The 19,802-nt window shown below is 44.2% G+C and overlaps 1 pseudogene; it reads left to right on the top strand.

Annotated features, from left to right (window-relative positions):
• The window catches only part of LOC103088489 (60S ribosomal protein L9 pseudogene), a 38,809-nt pseudogene that overhangs the window by 12,556 nt on the left and 6,451 nt on the right, over nucleotides 1-19,802 (top strand).

Here is a 19,802-nt window from a genome sequence, read left to right as displayed (position 1 = left end):
CACGGGCCTCTCCCTGCTGTGGCCTCTCCCGTTGCGGAGCACAGGCTCCGGATGCGCAGGCTCGGCGGCCATGGCTCATGGGCCCAGCTGCTACGCGGCATGTGGGATCTTCCTGGACTGGGGCACGAACCCGTGTCCTCTGCACCGGCAGGCGGACTCTCAACCACCGCGCCACCAGGGAAGCACCCCAGGGACATTTTAAAGCCCCTTATGTGTCTGGGAGGCTAAGAACCAGGATAAAAGGGAGAATCCAGGAGTGCAGAACCGAAATCTGTCCATTTGTACACATGAGGAGGTTTTGTAAGAGCCCTGGGGGCAAAGAGGATACAAGAACAGAAATGTTTACAGAACAAAAAATTCTCTGGAGGTATGTTCTGTTCTGTGTCTCTACCTATAAAGAGACTTTTCCCTCCAACGTGGGGCTCTGTCCTCAGCTCTCTCCCCAGTGTCACTCTGTGGGTTATCTCATGTGACCCAGGACTTCAGTTACCAAGGACAACCTCGGTCTCCAGGCCAGTTTCTCTCCTGGCAGACAACTGCTTACTGGACATATTCATCTTGACACTCGTGGACACTCAAACTTAACGTTGTAATGTGTCCAAAAGTGAGTATCTCGTCACCAACCCTCTTCCCCCAAGCCCTCTCCAGCGGACCCTAGCTCAGGGTACGGGACTTCAATTCACCTTAATGCCTGACCCAGAAATCCCATGGAGCCTTTCTCTCCCCTCCTCTCTCTAATCAAATTATTTACTAAATCATTCTTGAACCTATTCACGTCATATTAGTTGATAGTTTCCTATGGCTGCTGTAACAAATTACTACAAGCTTAGTGCCTTAAAATAACACAAATTTGGGGCTTCCCTGGTGGCGCAGTGGTTGAGAGTCCGCCTGCCGATGCAGGGGACGCGGGTTCGTGCCACGGTCTGGAAGGATCCCACGTGCTGCGGAGCGGCTGGGCCCGTGAGCCATGGCCGCTGAGCCTGCGCATCCGGAGCTTGTGCTCTGCAACGGGAGAGGCCACAACAGTGAGAGGCCCGTGTACTGCAAAAAAATAAAAAATAAAAAACAACACAAATTTATTATCTTGCAGTTCTGGAGGTTAGAAGTCCGAAAATGGGTTTCACTGAGCTAAAATCAATGTGTCAGCAGGGCTGTGTTCCTTCTAGAGGCTTTAGGGGGGAGTCAATTCCCTTGATATTTCCCAGTTGCCTGCATTCCTTGGCTCTTTGCCCCTTTTTCATCCTGAAAGCCAGCAGCACAGCATCTTCAACTCTCTCTGACCATATGCTTTCTTCTACCTTTTTATGATTCTTTTGATTACCCTGGGCCCACCCAGATGATCCAGGATAATCGTCCCATCTCAAAATCCTGAATGTAATCACATCTGCAAAGTCCCTTTTGCCTTGTAAGGTGACACAGGTTCTGGGCATTAGGAAATGGACCTCTGTGTGCCGTTACTCTGCCTACCACACACCTCTTCCTTTCCCAACAGCACTGCACCAGCATCTCTCATCTGGCCCCAGTGGGTCCCAGCACCCTGCTCTTATCCATCCCAGCCCTTATCTCATCCTTCCATAACTGCCTGTTCGCAGGCCTACCTTCTCCTCTGAGCTTTACCTGCCTTGAGGACAAGATCAGTATCTTGTTCCATGTTGTCACCCAGGTACCTCATAAGGCTCAATGAACATTTTCCGAATAGGATTTTTAAAAACAAAATAATGGGAATTCCCTGGTAGTCCAGTGGTTAGAACTCCACACTTTCACTGCCAAGGGCATGGGTTCGATCCCTGGTAGAGGAACTAAGATCCCACAAGCAGCGCAGTGCAGCCAAAAATAAAATTTAAAAATTAAAAATAATAAAATAACTCTCCCTCTGATTGAAAACTCTTTGAGCCTCAGACCTGCTCTGGTTTGCTTTCTTAGTGCTTACTACCTATTGTGGACAAAGGCAGCAGAGGGACACTTTCCTTGTGGAAGGGAGGGGCCAGTGCACAGCTCAGGGCTTGTCAGTCCCAGGTCAGGAAGGCAACTGGGGACAAGGCCCTGGCAGAGAGGTCTGGGAGGTTTTCCAAAGCTGGCATCCAGAAGAGAGGTTTCCCCTCTCAGGTCACATCGGTGAGGCTGGACACTGTTGTCTGTAATTTCATCACTGGCCAGAGCCAGATTCCTGAGACATAATAGGAATTCCAGGACAGCACACAAGAGGCAGCAGCTGGACTGTCAGCCTCAGGCTAGAGGAAGGCTGAGCCAGCGAGGTAGCTCCCCAGCCCTCCCACTCGTACCCCCCTCCCCCGTCTCCTCCCCCACGAAAGCCCCCTCCTCACCCCTCTCCCCTCCCTTGTACTTCCAAATGCCAGGCCCACTCAAGGCAGACATTTGAGAGAGTACCTCCAAACTTCTAGCAACTGCAACAGCTGCTGGGACTGGTGAGAAGAAAATTTGTTAACAAATGACACTTTTCCATCTGTTTTTAATAGATGAAAGACTTACAAAATCATAATTAGCCTCCTTCAGCAGTTAGTGTGGCCCAGACAAATCACATCAAAAGTACTTGTCAACTTACTTCCTGTAGACTAGGGGATAAACAAGTCTCTCTCCCTCTCTTTTTTTTTAACTTTTCAAAATAAATAAAGTATACATTATTAGGACATTTCACAGCCGAAAGTCAGTTTTTCACTTCCATTCCATGTGGAAATTTTTGCTGTACGATATTCCATAGCATATTTGCTGTATGATATTCTATAACATACCTGTTTCATAATGTATTCATCCATTTTTCTCTTGCTGGACATTTAGATTGTTCTAGGTTCTTTTCCTCTTTCAAATAATTCTGCAAAATGTATTCTTCTGTGTGTCTCCTTATGCACATGTGGGAAAGTCTCTAAAGATGGGTAAGTACTTCCTCGTCTTTTATAAATTTATCTATTCATTGATTGATTTATTTATTTGGCTGCTTTGAGTTTTTGTTGCTATGCCCTGGCTTTCTCTAGTTGCAGCGAGCGGGGGCTACTCTTCGTTGCGGTGCACAGGCTTCTCATTGCGGTGGCTTCTCCTGTTGTGGAGCACGGGCTCTAGAGCACACACACAGTAGCCGTGGTGCACCGGCTTAGTTGTTCTGCAGCATGTGGGATCTCCCCGGACCAGGGATCGAACCCATGTCCCCTGCATTGGCAGGCAGATTCTTAACCACTGCGCCACCAGAGAAGTACCCTCATCTTTACTAAATGAGTAACTACTAAACTGTCCAAAGTGGTCGCATGAATTCACCCTCCCACCAACAGCACACATGTTCCTGTTGCCCCACATCTTACCCAATACTTCAGCAAATGTTTTGCGGTTTTTTTGTTTGTTTTGGGTTTTTTGTTTTTTTGTTGTTGTTCTTTTCTGTTTTTACCAATCTTATGGGTATGAAATGGTATCTGGTTTCCTGTAATTTACATTTCCCCGACTACTAGTGAGATCAGCCATCTTTTCGTGTATTCACTGGCTTCTTAGATTTCTTCTGTGGCTTGCCTGTTTGTATCTTTTGCCTAATTTTCTATTGAGTTATTTATCTCATCAATCTGTAGTTTGTTTGTTTCTACATATACATTCTGGATACTAGTCTTCTCTTATTTATAAGCTATGTCTGTTCAGGTCCTCCAAGAAGCAGACACCAAGAGGAAATTGGAAGTGCAAGACAATTATTGGGGGTCAATGCTTCTGAAGGGTAATGGGAAAAGGAACAGGAGTGGTTGGGAAGAATCTTCAGATGCCAATGCAGCTCTTGATACCTGAGGAGGCATCAGCAGGCGGACTCTCAACCAGTGCGCCACCAGGGAAGCCCTCTGCCCATTTTTTGATTGGGTTGTTTGTTTTTTTAACATTGAGCTGCATGAGCTGTTTATATATTTTGGAGATTAATCCTTTGTCCGTTGATTCGTTTGCAAATTTTTTCTCCCATTCTGAGGGCTGTCTTTTCGTCTTGTTTGTAGTTTCCTTTGCTTTGCAAAAGCTTTGAAGTTTCATTAGGTCCCATTTATTTATTTTTGTTTTTATTTACATTACCCTAGGCAGTGGATCACAAAAGATCTTGCTGTGATTTATGTCAAAGAGTGTTCTTCCTATGTTTTCCTCTAAGAGTTTTATAGTGTCCGGTCTTACATTTAGGTCTCTAATCCATTTTGAGTTTATTTTTGTGTATGGTGTTAGGGAGTGTTCTCGTTTCATTTGTTCACATGTAGCTGTCCAGTTTTCCCAGCACCACTTATTGAAGAGACTGCCTTTTCTCCATTGTATATCCTTGCCTCTTTTGTCATAGATTAGTTGACCATAGGTGTGTGGGTTTATCTCTGGGCTTTCTATCCCGTTCCATTGATCTATATTTCTGTTTTTGTGCCAGTACCATATTGTCTTGATTACTGTAGCTTTGTAATATAGTCTGAAGTCAGGAAGTCTGATTCCTCCAGCTCCGGTTTTTTCCCTCAAGGCTTCTTTGGCTATTCGGGGTCTTTTGTGTCTCCATACAAATTTAAGATTTTTTTGTTCTAGTTCTGTAAAAAATGCCAATGGTAACTTGATAGGGATTGCACTGAATCTGTAGATTGCTTTGGATAGTACAGTCATTTTCACAACATTGATTCTTTCAATCCAAGAACATGGTATATCTCTCCATCTGTTTGTCTCATCTTTGATGTCTTTCATCAGTGTCTTATAGTTTTCTGAGTACAGGTCTTTTACCTCCTTAGGTAGGTTTATTCCTAGGTATTTTATTCTTTTTGTTGCAATGGTGAATGGGATTGTTTCCTTAATTTCTCTTTCTGATCTTTCATTGTTAGTGTATAGGAATGCAAGAGATTTCTGTGCATTAATTTTGTATCCTGCTACTTTACCAAAATCATTGATTAGCTCTAGTAGTTTTCTGGTGGCGTCTTTAGGATTCTCTACGTAGAGTACCACGTTATCTGCAAACAGTGACAGTTTTACTTCTTCTTTTCCAATTTGTATTTCTTTTTCTTCTCTGATTGCCATGGCTAGGACTTCCAAAACTATATTGAATAATAGTGGCAAGAGTGGACATCCTTGTCTTGTTCCTGATCTTAGAGGAAATGCTTTCAGTTTTTCACCATTGAGGACGATGTTGGCTGTGGGTTTGTCATATATGGCCTTTATTATGTTGAGGAAAGTTCCCTCTATGCCTACTTTCTGCAGGGTTTTTATCATAAATGGGTGTTGAATTTTGTCGAAAGCTTTCTCTGCATCTATTGAGATGATCATATGGGTTTTCTTCTTCAATTTGTTAATATGGTGTATCACATTGATTGATTTGTGTATACTGAAGACTCCTTGCATCCCTGGAATAAATCCCACTTGATCATAGTGTGTGATCCTTTTAATGTGTTGTTGGATTCTGTTTGCTAGTTTTTTGTTGAGGATTTTTGCAACTATATTCATCAGTGATATTGGTTTGTAATTTTCTTTTTTTGTAGTATCTTTGTCTGGTTTTGGTATCAGGGTGATGGTGGCCTCATAGAATGAGTTTGGGAGTGTTCCTTCCTCTGCAATTTCTTGGAAGAGTTTGAGAAGGATGGGTGTTAGCTCTTGTCTAAATGTTTGACAGAATTCACCTGTGAAGCCATCTGGTCCTGGACTTTGTCTGTCGGAAGATTTTTAATCACAGTTTCAATTTAATTACTTGTGACTGGTCTGTTCATATTTTCTATTTCTTCCTGGTTCAGTCTTGGAAAGTTATACCTTTCTAAGAATTTGTCCATTTCTTCCAGGTTGTCCATTTTATTGGCATGGAGTTGCTTGTAGTAGTCTCTTATGATGTTTTGTATTTCTGCGGTATCCATTGTAACTTCTCCTTTTTCATTTCTAATTTTATTGATTTGAGTCTTCTCCCTCTTTTTCTTGATGAGTCTGGCTAAAGGTTTATCAATTTTGTTTATCTTCTCAAAGAACCAGCTTTTAGTTTTGTTGACCTTTGCTATTGTTTTCTTTGTTTCTATTTCATTTATTTCTGCTCTGATCTTTATGATTTCATTCCGTCTACTAACTTTGCATTTTGTTTGTTCTCCTTTCTCTAGTTCCTTTAAGTGTGAGGTTAGATGATTTATTTGAGATTTTTCTTGTTTCTTGAGGTAGGATTGTATTGTTATAAACTTCCCTCTCAGAACTGCTTTTGCTGCATCCCATAGGTTTTGGATCATCGTGTTTTCATTGTCATTTGTCTCTAGGTATTTTTTGATTTCCTCTTTGATTTCTTCAGTGATCTCTTGGTTATTTAGTAATGTATTATTTAGCCTCCATGTGTTTGTGTTTTTTACGTTTCATTCCTTATAACTGACTTCTAATCTCATAGCGCTGTGGTCAGAAAAGATGCTTGATATGATTTCAATTTTCTTAAATTTACCGAGGCTTGATTTGTGACCCAAGATGTGATCTATCCTGGAGAATGTTCCATGTACACTTGAGAAGAAAGTGTAATCTGCTATTTTTGGATGGACTGTCCTATAAATATCAATTTAATCTATCTTTTCTATTGTGTCATTTAAAGCTGTGTTTCCTTATTAATTTTCTGTCTGGATGATCTGTCCATTGGTGTAAGTGAGGTGTTAAAGTCCCCCACTGTTTTTGTGTTACTGTCGATTTCCTCTTTTATAGCTGTTAGCAAGTTGCCTTATGTATTGAGGTATTCCTATGTTGGGTGCATGTATATTTATAATTGTTATATCTTCTTCTTGGATTGATCCCTTGATCATTATGTAGTGTCCTTCCTTGTCTCTTGTAACATTCTTTATTTTAAAGTCTATTTTATCTGATATGAGTATTGCTGCTTCAGCTTTCTTTTGATTTCCATTTCCATGGAATATCTTTTTCCATCTCCTCACTTTCAGTCTGTATGTGTCCCTAGGTCTGAAGTGGGTCTCTTGTAGACACCATACATACGGGTCTTGTTTTTGTATCCATTCAGTGAGCCTGTGTGTTTTGGCTGGAGCATTTAATCCATTCATGTTTAAGGTAATTATCGATATGTATGTTCCTATTACCATTTTCTTAATTGTTATGGGTTTGTTTTTGTAGGTCTTTTTCTTCTTTTGTGTTTCCCACTTAGAGAAGTTCCTTTAGCATTTGTTGTAGAGCTGGTTTGGTGGTGCTGAATTCTCTTAGCTTTTGCTTTTGTCTGTAAAGCTTTTGATTTCTCCCTCGAACCTGAATGAGATTCTTGCTGGGTAGAGTATTCTTGGTTGTAGGTTCTTCCCTTTCATCATTTTAAATATATCATGCCACTCCCTTCTGGTTTATAGAGTTTCTGCTGAGAAATCAACTGTTAACCTTATGGGAGTTCCCTTGTATGTTATTTGTTGTTTTTCCCTTGTTGCTTTCAGTAATTTTTCTTTGTCTTTAATTTTTGTCAATTTGATTACTATGTGTCTCGGCGTGTTTTTCCTTGGGTTTATCCTGTATGGGACTCTGCACTTCCTAGACTTGGGTGGCTATTTCCTTTTCCATGTTAGGGAAGTTTTCGACTATAATTTCTTCAAATATTTTCTCAGGTCCTTTCTCTCTCTCTTCTACTTCTGGGACCCCTATAATGTGAATGTTGTTGCATTTAATGTTGTCCCAGAGGTCTCTTAGGCTGTCTTCATTTTTTTCATTCTTTTTTCTTTATTCTGTTCCACGGAAGTGAATTCCACCATTCTGTCTTCCAGGTCACTTATCTGTTCTTCTGCCTCGGTTATTCTGCTATTGATTCCTTCTAGTGTATTTTTCATTTCAGTTATTGTATTGTTCATCTCTGTTTGTTTGTTCTTTATTTCTTCTATGTCTTTGTTTAACATTTCTTGCATCTTCTTGATCTTTGCCTCCATTCTTTTTCCAAGGTCCTGGATCATCTTCACTATCATTATTCTGAATTCTTTTTCTGGAAGGTTGCCTATCTCCACTTCATTTAGCTGTTTTTCTGGGGTTTCACCTTGTTCCTTCATCTCGTACAAAGTCCTCTGCCTTTTCATTCTGTCTATCTTTCTGTGAATGTGGTTTTCCTTCCAAAGGCTGCAGAATTGTAGCTCTTCTTGCTTCTGTTGTCTGCCCTCTGGTGGATGAGGCTATCTAAGAGGATTGTGCTAGCTTCCTAATGGGAGGGACTGGGGTGGGTAGAGCTGGGTGTTGCTGTGGTGGGAAGAGCTCAGTAAAACTTTAATCCACTTGTCCGCTGATGGGTGGGGCTGGGTTCCCTCCCTGTTGGTTGTTTAGCTGTATGGCCTCTTTTTTTTTTTTTTTTTTTTTTGCAGTACTCGGTTCTCTCACTGTTGTGGCCCCTCCCGTTGCACAGCACAGGCTCTGGACGTGCAGGCTCAGCGGCCATGGCTCACGGGCCTAGCTGCTCTGTGGCATGTGGGATCTTCCCGGACCGGGGCACGAATCCACATCCCCTGCATCAGCAGGTGGACTCCCAACCTCTGCGCCACCAGGGAAGCCCCGTATGGCCTCTTTTGATGAAAAGGAGCTTTACATTTTAATGAATCTTCATATCATGAACATACCTTATCTATCTATCAAAGAACACCTAAATCAGTGAAGTTTTATAATTTTCTTCATAAAGATATGCATATATTTCATTAGACTTATTTCTGGTCCCTTATAGCTTTTGTTTCTCTTATAAATGTAAGCTTTAAAAGTTTTTGTTTCCTAACTGTGACATAAAAATGCAAATTGATTTTTTGTATAATGAGCTTCTACGTAGCAACTTTGATGCCTTCTTTTAGAAACTGAGGCTCTTTTTCACACATCTCTAGAATATCTGGATCCTTCTGTACCCGAGGAAAATCCATCAGCAGGGTACCCAAGCAGTCCAAGTAGGAGGAAAGGCCATTTGCTGAGTCCCCTGGCTAAACAGCAACGCCCCCTTCTGGAGACCTGCCAGCAAGAGAGAACTCTCCAGAGATAGCTGCTGTGCTTGTTTAGAGCCAACAAGGATCTGGACAGAGTGGCCTAGCTTGAGGTCAGCATTACTGTTACAGAACAGAATGATCCCCAGGCAAAAGGCCCAGCACCAACTGGGTTAGACAGGGGGCTGTGTGGGTGACCTGATTAGAGGATGGCATTTCTTGATTCGCCACATCCAGTCTGTCCTTCCACTCTCCCTACTTGGAAAGGCCCTGGGGACATCAGAAAGCAGGCCAGGAGGAGGAGGCAGCACTGCGTCAAGAAAGGGAGTTAGAGTGAAGCCTGCCCCTGCCGACCCTTCACTGCCACTCAGCTCCCACGATGTTCCCCAGCTAGGTTCCTCGTGAAGTGTCCGCTTGGCCCGACTGCTGGAGGTCAGTTGGGCAGCTTCGAGAGCTTTGTATGAGGCCAGGAAGATGTGTTCTATGGACCTTGGCTTTGGGGTCATCCTAAGTAGATATTGGAGAAAGAAAGAGAGAGAGGATGAAGAAGTGATGCCCATTTGATAGACACAGGCCTCTCACCGGCTCTCAGCTGTCTCCATGAAACAGTCCTGAAGCAACGTGTCTTCCAGAGGTCCCACTGTCTCTTCTCTCATTTCTCCATGGCCTGCTTGGGTGTATAGGGTCCTGATGACTTAATGCAAAGGCCTAGGTTTTAGTTCCATATCCATCTGCAACCAAAGCGTGAGCCAGTGGGACACAGTGAACAATGAATGTGCGGAGTCAGAGAGACCTGAGTTCCAATCCCCGAGGGATCCCAGGTATGCCACAGTCAACTCTTCTGAGCTCTGGTTTCTCCCTCTGTTTAAGGGAGAAGAAAGTACCTTCCTTGTAGGGTTGTTGGGATAATTAAATTGAATCACAAACATCACTGCAGAGCAGACGCCTGATAAAGCTGTTTGCTTCCTTGCAAGGTTCGTGGGGAAATCGCTGAATCACTTCTCCAGTTTAAGGGGGTGTCAGCTACTTGCCAATCTCACCTCTCCTCCAAGGAACCAAGAAACATGAGTTCTGCTGAAATGAGCATTTCAGCTTTATGACAACCCCGTGAGGTAGACAGAGAAGGTATTATGGCCACGCTGCAAATGAAGAAACCGAGGTTCAGAGAAGCAATGTGACTCCCAAAACCAAAGGCAGGACATGGCAGAGCAGAGATAAGAAGCCAAGCCCTTCCTGGAGCCTTTGCTGCCTGGGCCCCACCCGGTCACCTCCCTTCCCCTGTCCTGGCGACCCACTCCCAGACCTCAGGTAACCCCATGGTTTTTAGCTCCAGGGCATCTTTTTCAGATGGCAAGTTAAGTATTTCAACCGCCAGGAGCAACAGTTCATGGACTCACGGGACCCTTCCAGTCTCTGGTGTTTTCCTGTGAACAAGAATGGACTGAAAGGCTGTTGTTATTCTTGCTCTTGCATTTCATAAGAACTGCTATTCTGTGTAACGCCCATAAGCTGGAAAGTGCAAGCAGGTAAAGGTAGAGGGGAAGGAAAGGTTAATGGGAAGAAACAAGGGGCAAGAGAGGCTATTTATAGGAATCAGCAAATCATTATTTAAACAAAAAATGATTGTTCTTATTATATATTGCCTTTATTATAATGATCTATGCATTTGTAAGGCTTCCTCCATTTGTAAGGTTCTGGAGGAGAAAGTGTATGTGTCTGTGTGTGTGTGTGTGTGTATGTACGTACACTCACGCCTGTCAGTCTGTCTGTGTCTGTATTTAATCTTCTGCAGCACCTGACCTGGCATCTAACACATAAACAACAAACCTATAGAAGGAAGGAATAGGTAGCCCATCTTCCCAGAAACGCCTTCTCCTCTGGCTTTTGGTTATGTCTGACATTCACATCATGAGGGTCTCCACCTCTTGGTGACTGTTCCCTTTTACTAGGTTAAGTACTAACTAGGTCTTACTCACTGTCTACAGAGCAGAGCAGAATACCATGGGAAGGGCCCTCTGACGAATTAAATGGGGGGAAAAGCTGACCCATGGAATGTGGTCTTTCGTGTGATGGGCACTTGCTCCTGGGACATGGAGCATGTCTCTGGCCTTTGTAGGAAGATAAAGGAATTGCTCCACAAGGAGGATCCCTGAGAAGGCAAGTGTTGCTCACACTATCATCTATCAGGACCAGTTTGATTTGGGTCTGGCTCCGCACTGCAGCCTGGACCACCAGGCAGAGCAAAACTAAAGGGCTGCTGTACAGGTCAAGCCGATGACCCTGGTCTCATTCCTTTAGTCTCCATCAAAATCAGGCTGGACTACTAAGGACCTCTGTGGAGCCCGAAACAGATCAGCCAAGAGGCTACTGATGTATTTTTTTTCTCATTTGTTTCTTTCCTTTATCATCTGATCATTGGTTTATTCAGTTTCTCATTCACTAACATATTTATCTTTGCCTTGTTACAAAATGGATTTAAGGTGAAACCAATTTATCCAAAAGATGACATTTTTAAGTTAACTCACATCTATCATCAATGGCATTCAATAATTTAACTCAACAAATAATTATTAAATGCCAACTCTAATAGCAGTGAGACAATATCAGTGAAAAGATGAAGACTGTCCGCACCCAAACGTACTTTCTAGTCTAGGTACAGCAGTGGACAGGTAAACAGACAATTACAAGACAACTGCATGTCAACTCTTTTTTTTTTTTTTTTTTTTTACGCGGGCCTCTCACTGCCGTGGCCTCTCCCGTTGTGGAGCACAGGCTCTGGACGCGCAGGCTCAGCGGCCGTGACTCACGGGCCCAGCCGCTCCGCGGCATGTGGGATCCTCCCGGACCGGGACACGAACCCACGTCCCCTGCATCGGCAGGCAGTCTCTCAACCACTGCGCCACCAGGGAAGCCCCTCAACTCTTTTATAATTCCAATGATCATGGCTAAACAGTCTCTCTTACTATCAGTCAGTCCCAACTATCACAAAAATTAGTCTTCCTAGCAGTTTATATTTTATGTACTCTAATGACATCTCACTAGTTGTCATATCATTTCTCAGCAACCAAAAATTGCTCCCCAGATTAAGGCTGATGCAGCAGCAGCCCCCTGTCCCCCACCTCCAGCCTTTGCTGCCTAACAGCCTACTGGTCCTACCCAGGCAGGGGCCGTTGTGATGGAGTTCTCTCCTTATAAATGGAAGAACTTACAAAGAAAATATCAATGAGAATGAACGTTAAAGCAATGAATGTTAAAGACAATTTTAAATGCAACTTGCAAACTACAAGTAAGCATGGGGAAGCAGCTACATTTGCAGAGCCTCCATTCACGGTCTAGTTCTATTTAGCTCAGATGAAGAAATGGCAGCTTGGGCTTCCCTGGTGGTGCAGTGGTTGAGAATCCACCTGCCAATGCAGGGGACACGGGTTCGATCCCTGGTCCGGGAAGATCCCACATGCTGCAGAGCAACTAAGCCCGTGCGCCACAACTACTGAGCCCGCGCGCCTAGAGGCCGTGCACCACAGCAAGAGAAGCCACCGCAATGAGAAGCCCACATGCAGCAATGAAGACCCAACACAGCCAAAAATAAATAAATTAAATAAATAAACTTATTTTAAAAAAAGAAGAAGAAAAGAAAAGAAATGGCAGCTTGACCACTGGCTCCAGGTCACCCCACAAGTAAGTGAAAACCCAAGACCCAGGAGCCAGTCTTCACCTCCCCAGTCAGAGATTCAGGGCCATGGCCAGTATTTGTACCTTGAGCTTTAACCTTTTTCTGAATGTGTTTTAATTTATTCTCTCATTTTATTTCCTCAAGATGTCACATTTGGCAAATGGAGGGAAATCAGGCCAAAGAAAGATAGATGACTTCCCTGTGGTCATTCACATTATTGTCTGGGTTGTAATGGAATCCTAGGACCCAAGTTTCCCAGCACCTGGTTTTAACAGTGAATAGAGCACTTGCTGTACCTTTTGAGAACAGAGGTACATAAGGAGCCTGGTACTTTATGAGAAAGCCCTGGCATGCCAAGAGTTACTATCATTACACATTTTAGCTTGAAGTGAAGAAAAGTCTCTGGTCTGGGTTGAGGGCCAATCTACTCTTTAATGCAATGGAATGATCTAGCACAGTAGTTCTTACAGTGTGGTCCCGGGACCCCCAACATCAGCGTCACCTGGGGATTTATTAGAAGTGCAACCTCACCAGAAACCAACTGGGTCAGACACTCTAGGAAAGGAGCCCACGGTCTATGTTTTAACAAGCCTTTGGGGGTATTCTGATGCATGCTCAAGTTTGAAGACATCTGCTCTAGAGCAGTGTTCTCCAATTTTGGTCCTGGGACCACTGGCTTCAGGATCTCCAAAGGGAACTTCTAGACTAGGTGCAAGAAAATGAGAGAACCAACCAAGGTTTACTCCTTCAGTCCAGCATTTCCCAAAGAGTCTAATCTTAAGTATTACTGGGGACCTCATAAAAAGGCCAATGTCCTGACCCCTGTCCCAGGGGATTCAGAATCAGAGTGGGAGGGAAGAGTCGAAACAGCCAGGCTCATATTCAGATGTCCCTTGTGGGGTGTGGCCCACTCATCCAACCCCACTTGAGAATTACTGCTCTGGGCTCCAGCAACCACTGGTTTACTCATAATACCCACCTCAGCCTAAGACCGTCAACATCTAAGAGGGACCTGACACTGGTTCTCCATTCAGAAAATAAATACTATTCAAAACCTTTGGGTTTTTTAGCCTGAGAAAGTACAAAAAAATTTAAATGCAAATTTCTGTCTCTGATCATTTTTCGGGGTTAATTATGGATGGATCAGGCAAAGAGCAGCCCATAGAGACCCCTGAAAGCAAAGCATTCAGTCAGGATGGAGAAAAGACTGTCAACAAACTAAGAAAGAAGAGGGAGAATAAGTGGGAGAGAGGGGCAAGACGACAATGGGGGAGGGGCAGAGAAGCTGAGATTTCACGAAAAACGAATAAAGGACGATTCTGGTCCATTAAACTCATGGAAGGGAGCCCTGGTTGGTGGTTAAACATGTGGCTGTGTTTTGAGGTTGTTTAGTTTAAACACCAGTTCTTTTTCTTTCTAACCAGCAGTTGACGCAACCTTTTTGAGCCTCAGTTTCCCAGTCTATAAATAGGCTAATAACAGTGCCTCTCTTGAAGGGTTATAAGTAGCAAATGCAATGAGGTAGTTGGTATTTACCAGGCTTCATCAGCTGGTATGGCCACACTGATAGCAAGAAGCACTGAGCCAGTGTGAACCATTATGATTCTAACACCTCTTTTGGAGAAATCTTTCCCAATCTAAAATCTAATTTATCACGTCTTCGTCAAGAGAAAGGCTGTACCCTTGTAGACCATCCCTGTGATAAGTCCTGTTCTTGATTTACTTTAAAACCAGACCACACAGCAATAAGAGATGTTTATCCGGCTCTTCTTTCCCACTGATGAATGAGGAGAGGTGGATCAGACAAGGAGCCTACTCCTGGGACGGTGGGGCCCAGCGGCCCTCAGGACACAGTGGGTGTCTGAGCCTCCCATTTTGCTCAGTTTAATCCGAGGTGCACCTTCTGTTTGCAGCTCAGCTGGGCTAAGCAGGGACTTCTCTTGCTGTTCTGAAGACTGAGTCCCTCTTCCTCACCTCAACTCACTACTCCAGACAAAACAAGGCAACTTGATTAGAAAAGAGACAAGGTTGACAAGAATTGTATTTTCTCTGGGAGACTTCCTGCAAAGGGGTGGGCTGGTGCTCCAAGCTACAGGAGGTTAACAGACTACTGACTGGTTAATGGGTTACTCTCCACCCGTGGTTCTCAGACTTGAGGGTGCATCACAGTGCCCTGGAGGGCTCGTTCTAACACAGATGGCTGCACCCCACCCCCAGAATTTCTAATTTCGGAGTACTAGGGTGGGGCCTGAGAATTTGTCTTTCTAACAAATTCCCAGGAGATGGTGGTGATACTGCCAGCTCTTAGACCATACTCTGAAGACCACTACGCTACATTTTGAAGAAAGAAACTACAACTTACCAGAAAATATACACTATCATCGAAAAGTCAAATGAAAGGATACTCTTCCTCAGTGGCTAATTATAATGAGGGCTGGAGGGAAGCATAAAATAATATCACTAAATAGGCATCAGATTATCTTTGTATGTAATACTTAATTATAGCACTGGTCCCAATCACCAAGCACAGTATTCAGCTTATTGCTTATGAGGACGATGGTTGTCTCATAATTTCGTTTTTAATTTATGAAGAACTTTAGTATCCAGTATCCTTTGAGATCGCTTGAATGACCCACTGGCCCAAAAGCGTCTCCCACTTTATGAAAAATTTCCAACATCAGAATCACTAAATCCATGGTGTGCCTCGACCTATATAGGAGTACCTTCTGGTCTTCTCTCATTTGGCTTGGGAACATTAATTAAATTAGTTGAACACTCTGGTACATTGATAGTGAGAAGCAATGAAGTTCTATGGGTAGGACCAGCCCCAGGGGACAATGAGATGGGAGGAGGGGGCAGCCTGAAGACTTGGCTATGAGGGTGGCTGCCCAAGGACAAAGGAGGAAGGGAGACACTGAAATAAGGTTACGAGGAGCTAGTGGGTACCTGCTTTTGTATACAGCCATCTTGATTATCAAAGGGGTTACAAGATGCGAAGGAGAGGAGTAAAGGTGAGGGGAAGACAGTTCCTCCCTGCTCCAGAGGGAAATCAAAGAAACATTAATAACTTGGCTCCTGACCACTACGTGTGGCCTGTTTAATTCACAAGACCCAACTCTCCCTCGTGTACTGTCCCAGTTCTCATCCCGAACCCAGGAAGGCAATGCTTTCTGTACAGGCCATTCTACAAGGAGGCTGGGTCACTTATTTCTGGGAGGATGCGGTACAGGTCCACAGAGGGAGAAGACAGAGAGCACAACCTCAGACAGAAATATGTACCCTGACATTTGAGATGCCTTTTGCTAATTCCCTTGGAGACCAGTGTCAGGTAACTGAGGACAAGATTGTAAACACAGGGACCTCTGTCTGCTCCTGTGCTGTGAACTGTGTCCAGGACACTATCTCCCAGGGGTGGCCTCATCGGGCCTAGAAGCCAGTTCTTGGTATAGAAATTTTGTCTGGAAAGGAATATTTTCATTGTGCAGGCTCAAAAGAGGCTTCTGGGTGAGTTCAGTGCCTCAGTGGATGGCAATGCACTCAAAAGAGCGGGGGCTGATTAAAGTGTCAGAAAACAGGATGGATTAGGTTAGGGGACTCAAAACACAGAAGGCTGAGGGCTTTTGAACATAGCAAAGAAACTACTTTTTGTAGCGTCCTGCCCATGAGCTCTGCCTGTGTTGTTCAGTCTTTACCACAACCAGGCAAAGGTGCAGAAAGAGGCTCAGAGCTAAGTCACTCGCCTGAGGTCACTCAGCTGGTAGTGACAGCCAGGGCTGCATCCGACTTGAGACCCATGCTCTGTTCATCCCATCATGTGGCCCTCTAAGGGTGAACACAGTAGAGTCTGTAAATAAGGGAATAAAAGGTGCTACTCAGGTATTCTCTATTTCTGCAACATAAGAGTGTTAGGTTACACATAAGTCGGATTGTTTAAAACTGAAATGGATTATCTCAGGAAGTTACAGAAATCCCTTTGGGAGTACTGCCCTGCCCTGAATGGGGAGAACGTGTGCTGAAGGGCACCCTTTGCAATCCAGGAGCAGCCCAGAGGAAGAGGCATGGGCGTAGGGTCTGGAAGTGGTTCCAGAGAGTCATAGGGGAGGGTGAGCCACAGAAGCCTCCCACCCCCACCAAACACACACACACACACACACACACACACACACACACGATCAAAAAGATTAGCTGAAAATTTGGGGCCTTTTTTCACACTAAGTCTCAAAGGAATGAGGCCGTGATGCAGGACAGGCGGCTGTTTTAGGCTGTTAGACTTGCCTGCGCCTCCTCCCTGACTGCATCCCCAACAGAAATGCCATCGCTTATTCTGACACTTGGAGGAGGAGGAGGAAGATTTGTGCCCAGAGTCATTTTAAGCAGAAGCCGATCTGAGCCTGGGTGGTTGCCCTCTACAGGCCCTGCCAGGCAGCTGTCGTGTGCCCATCCGTGGAGGGTTGGCTGGGTCCTGGCACAGACCCAAGGGTCCACACACCATGGGTGCCAGCCAAGAATGGAATAAGGAGGGGCAAAATCAAATGCAAACCTTGACAGTCCCTTTGCCCATGGACATCTGCAAGCTTCAGCACCTGCGAGCAGCTCACCACCAGAAACGAGCTCCTTACGGAGGGGTTCTGTGAGTAACTGGATCATGTGAGAGGCTCCCAGTCCCTAGAGACTGAAGACAGCTCACCTCGTGTCAGGAGCAGAGAGCTGTGCCCCCATCACAGTGCACAGTGTCAGATGTTCAAGGCAGACCCTCTGACCAGCCCTGCCTTCTGGGTCTCCTGAATGCCCTTAAGAGCCCCCATTCACCTCTGCTCACAGTTTGGTCCTTGCCTCCATGTGTCTGTTTCCTCCCTGTCAGTCTAAATCCTATTCATCCTTTAAGAACTAACTGGAGGCACTTCCCTGGTGGCACAGTCATTAAGAATCCGCCTGCCAGTGTAGGGGACATGGGTTCAAGCCCTGGTCTGGGAAGATCCCACATGCTGCGGAGCAACTAAGCCCGTGCGCCACAACTACTGAGCCTGTGCTCTAGAGCCTGCGAGCCACAACTACTGAGCCCACGTGCCACAGCTACTGAAGCCCGCACGCCTAGAGCCCGTGCTCCACAAGAGAAGCCACTGCAGTGAGAAGCCCACGCACCACAACGAAGAGTAGCCCCGGCTCACCACAGCTAGAGAAAGCCCACGCACAGCAACAAAGACCCAACACAGCCGAAAATTAAATAAATAAATAAATAAATTTATATTAAAAAAAACTAACTGGAAGACACTTCCTCCTTGAAGCCTCCAGGGCCACCCCTGCCTATGGAGATCTCTCCCTCCTGTGAATTCTTCATCCTCTGTCTATACCACTTATTCAACTTTTTCCATGGCCCCTACTCCCAACAAGGTGCACCGACTTGACTTTTACATATGTCTGTCTAGAATGATTAAGCTTTTTCTAAAATTTTCTTCAGCACATAGCGTGGTTCAGAGTGCACAGTAGACATGCAAATACTTGTTTGGCTGCCTAAGTATGAACTAAGTATGGACAAACTTCTTCCAAAAAAAATTTCTTATTGGGCCTGCGTTATATCCTCTCAGAAATAGATATCCCAGCCTTCTGAGGTGTATAACATAGAAAGATGTTGCAAATACAGGAGAATAGAATAGGGCCTATCTATTCATGTAGAGAAAAAATAGAATAATAGAGAATATTTACAATCCTACCACCCAGAATCAACCACTACATATACAATATATATATGTTTGGAACAATATATCCTAACACTTAAACAGTGGTTTTATATATATATATTATATATAATATATATAATAGCTCTATTGAGATATAATTAACATACCATACAATTGGACACCCATAGGGAAAATGATAAAATTGGATCCATTTCTCACACTAAACATCAGGATAATTCTAAATGGGTCAAAGCTCTAAATGTAAAAATGAAACCATACAAATAATAGAAAAAAATTGGGTGAAATATTTTATAACTTAAGAGAGGCGAAATCCAGAAGTAATAAGAGAAAAGATTAATAAATCTGGCTCCATGGCATTTTTTTAAGTCCTAAGTAAAATCAAAAGGCAAATGAAAACCTGGGAGAGGGCTTCCCTGGTGGCGCAGTGGTTGAGAGTCCGCCTGCCCATGCAGGGGACACGGGTTCGTGCCCCGGTCCGGGAGGATCCCACATGCCGCGGAGCGCCTGGGTCCGTGAGCCATGGCTGCTGAGCCTGCGCGTCCAGAGCCTTTGCTCCGCAATGGGAGAGGCCACAACAGTGAGAGGCCCGCGTACCGCTAAAAAAAAAAAAAAAACCTGGGAGAAATTACTGCAAATTATCAGTATATCACAGACAAAGGGCTAATATCCTTAACAATTAAAGACTCTGAAGAAAAAGCCCAATAACTTGATTTTAAAAATGAGATATGGGGCTTCCCTGGTGGCGCAGTGGTTGAGAGTCTGCCTGCCGATGCAGGGGGCGCGGGTTCATGCCCCCGTCCGGGAGGATCCCATGTGCCGCGGAGCGGCTGGGCCTGCGCGTCCGGACCCTGTGCTCCGCAGCGGCAAAGGCCACGGCAGTGAGAGGCCCGCGTGCCGCAAAAAAAAAAAAAAAAAAAAAAAAAAAAAAAAAATGAGATATGAATAGGCATTTCACAGAAAAAGAAAAGCAAACGAAATCAATGAAAATACTTCCCCATTGCTCATAACAAGAACTGCAAATTTAAACTATACCATTTCTTATCTTTCAGATAAGCAAAAACCCAAAAGTTTGACAACACACTCTATTGGTGAGGTTCTAGGAAAACAGCTACTCTGCTACATTGTTGATGGGAATTCAAAATGTACCAATCTCTTTGGAGAATTTTGTCATGTCTAGCAACATTGCACATGCCTTTTCCCTTTGACCCAGCAATCACAGTTCCCGGGAGTCTACCCCAAATATAACTACCAAAATTGTGAAATGACATACGCTCAAGGTTATTCTCTGCAGCACAATCCGCAATAGCAAAGCTTGAGTACAACTCAAATGTCTATCCTTATGGGACTGGTTGGACAAATTCTGGAATGCACACACAGTGGAGTGTTATGCTGCTGTAAAACAGAATAAGGATGGCCTCCAGAAATACAAGGTCAGAAGAGTACACACCATATTAGAAAGTGAGGAGGAATACAAGTTCACACACATAAACAAAAATGGCAGGATAAAGCCAAACTAATAAAAAAATACATCTCTAAAGCAAGGAAGAGACTGACGGT

The sequence above is a fragment of the Lipotes vexillifer genome, unplaced genomic scaffold (assembly GCF_000442215.2).
Source record: "Lipotes vexillifer unplaced genomic scaffold, Lipotes_vexillifer_v1.1 scaffold278, whole genome shotgun sequence".
In the NCBI taxonomy this organism is placed as follows: Eukaryota; Metazoa; Chordata; class Mammalia; order Artiodactyla; family Lipotidae; genus Lipotes; species Lipotes vexillifer.
Note: the sequence above shows the minus strand (reverse complement) of the source record. Positions and strands in the feature narration are given on the sequence as shown.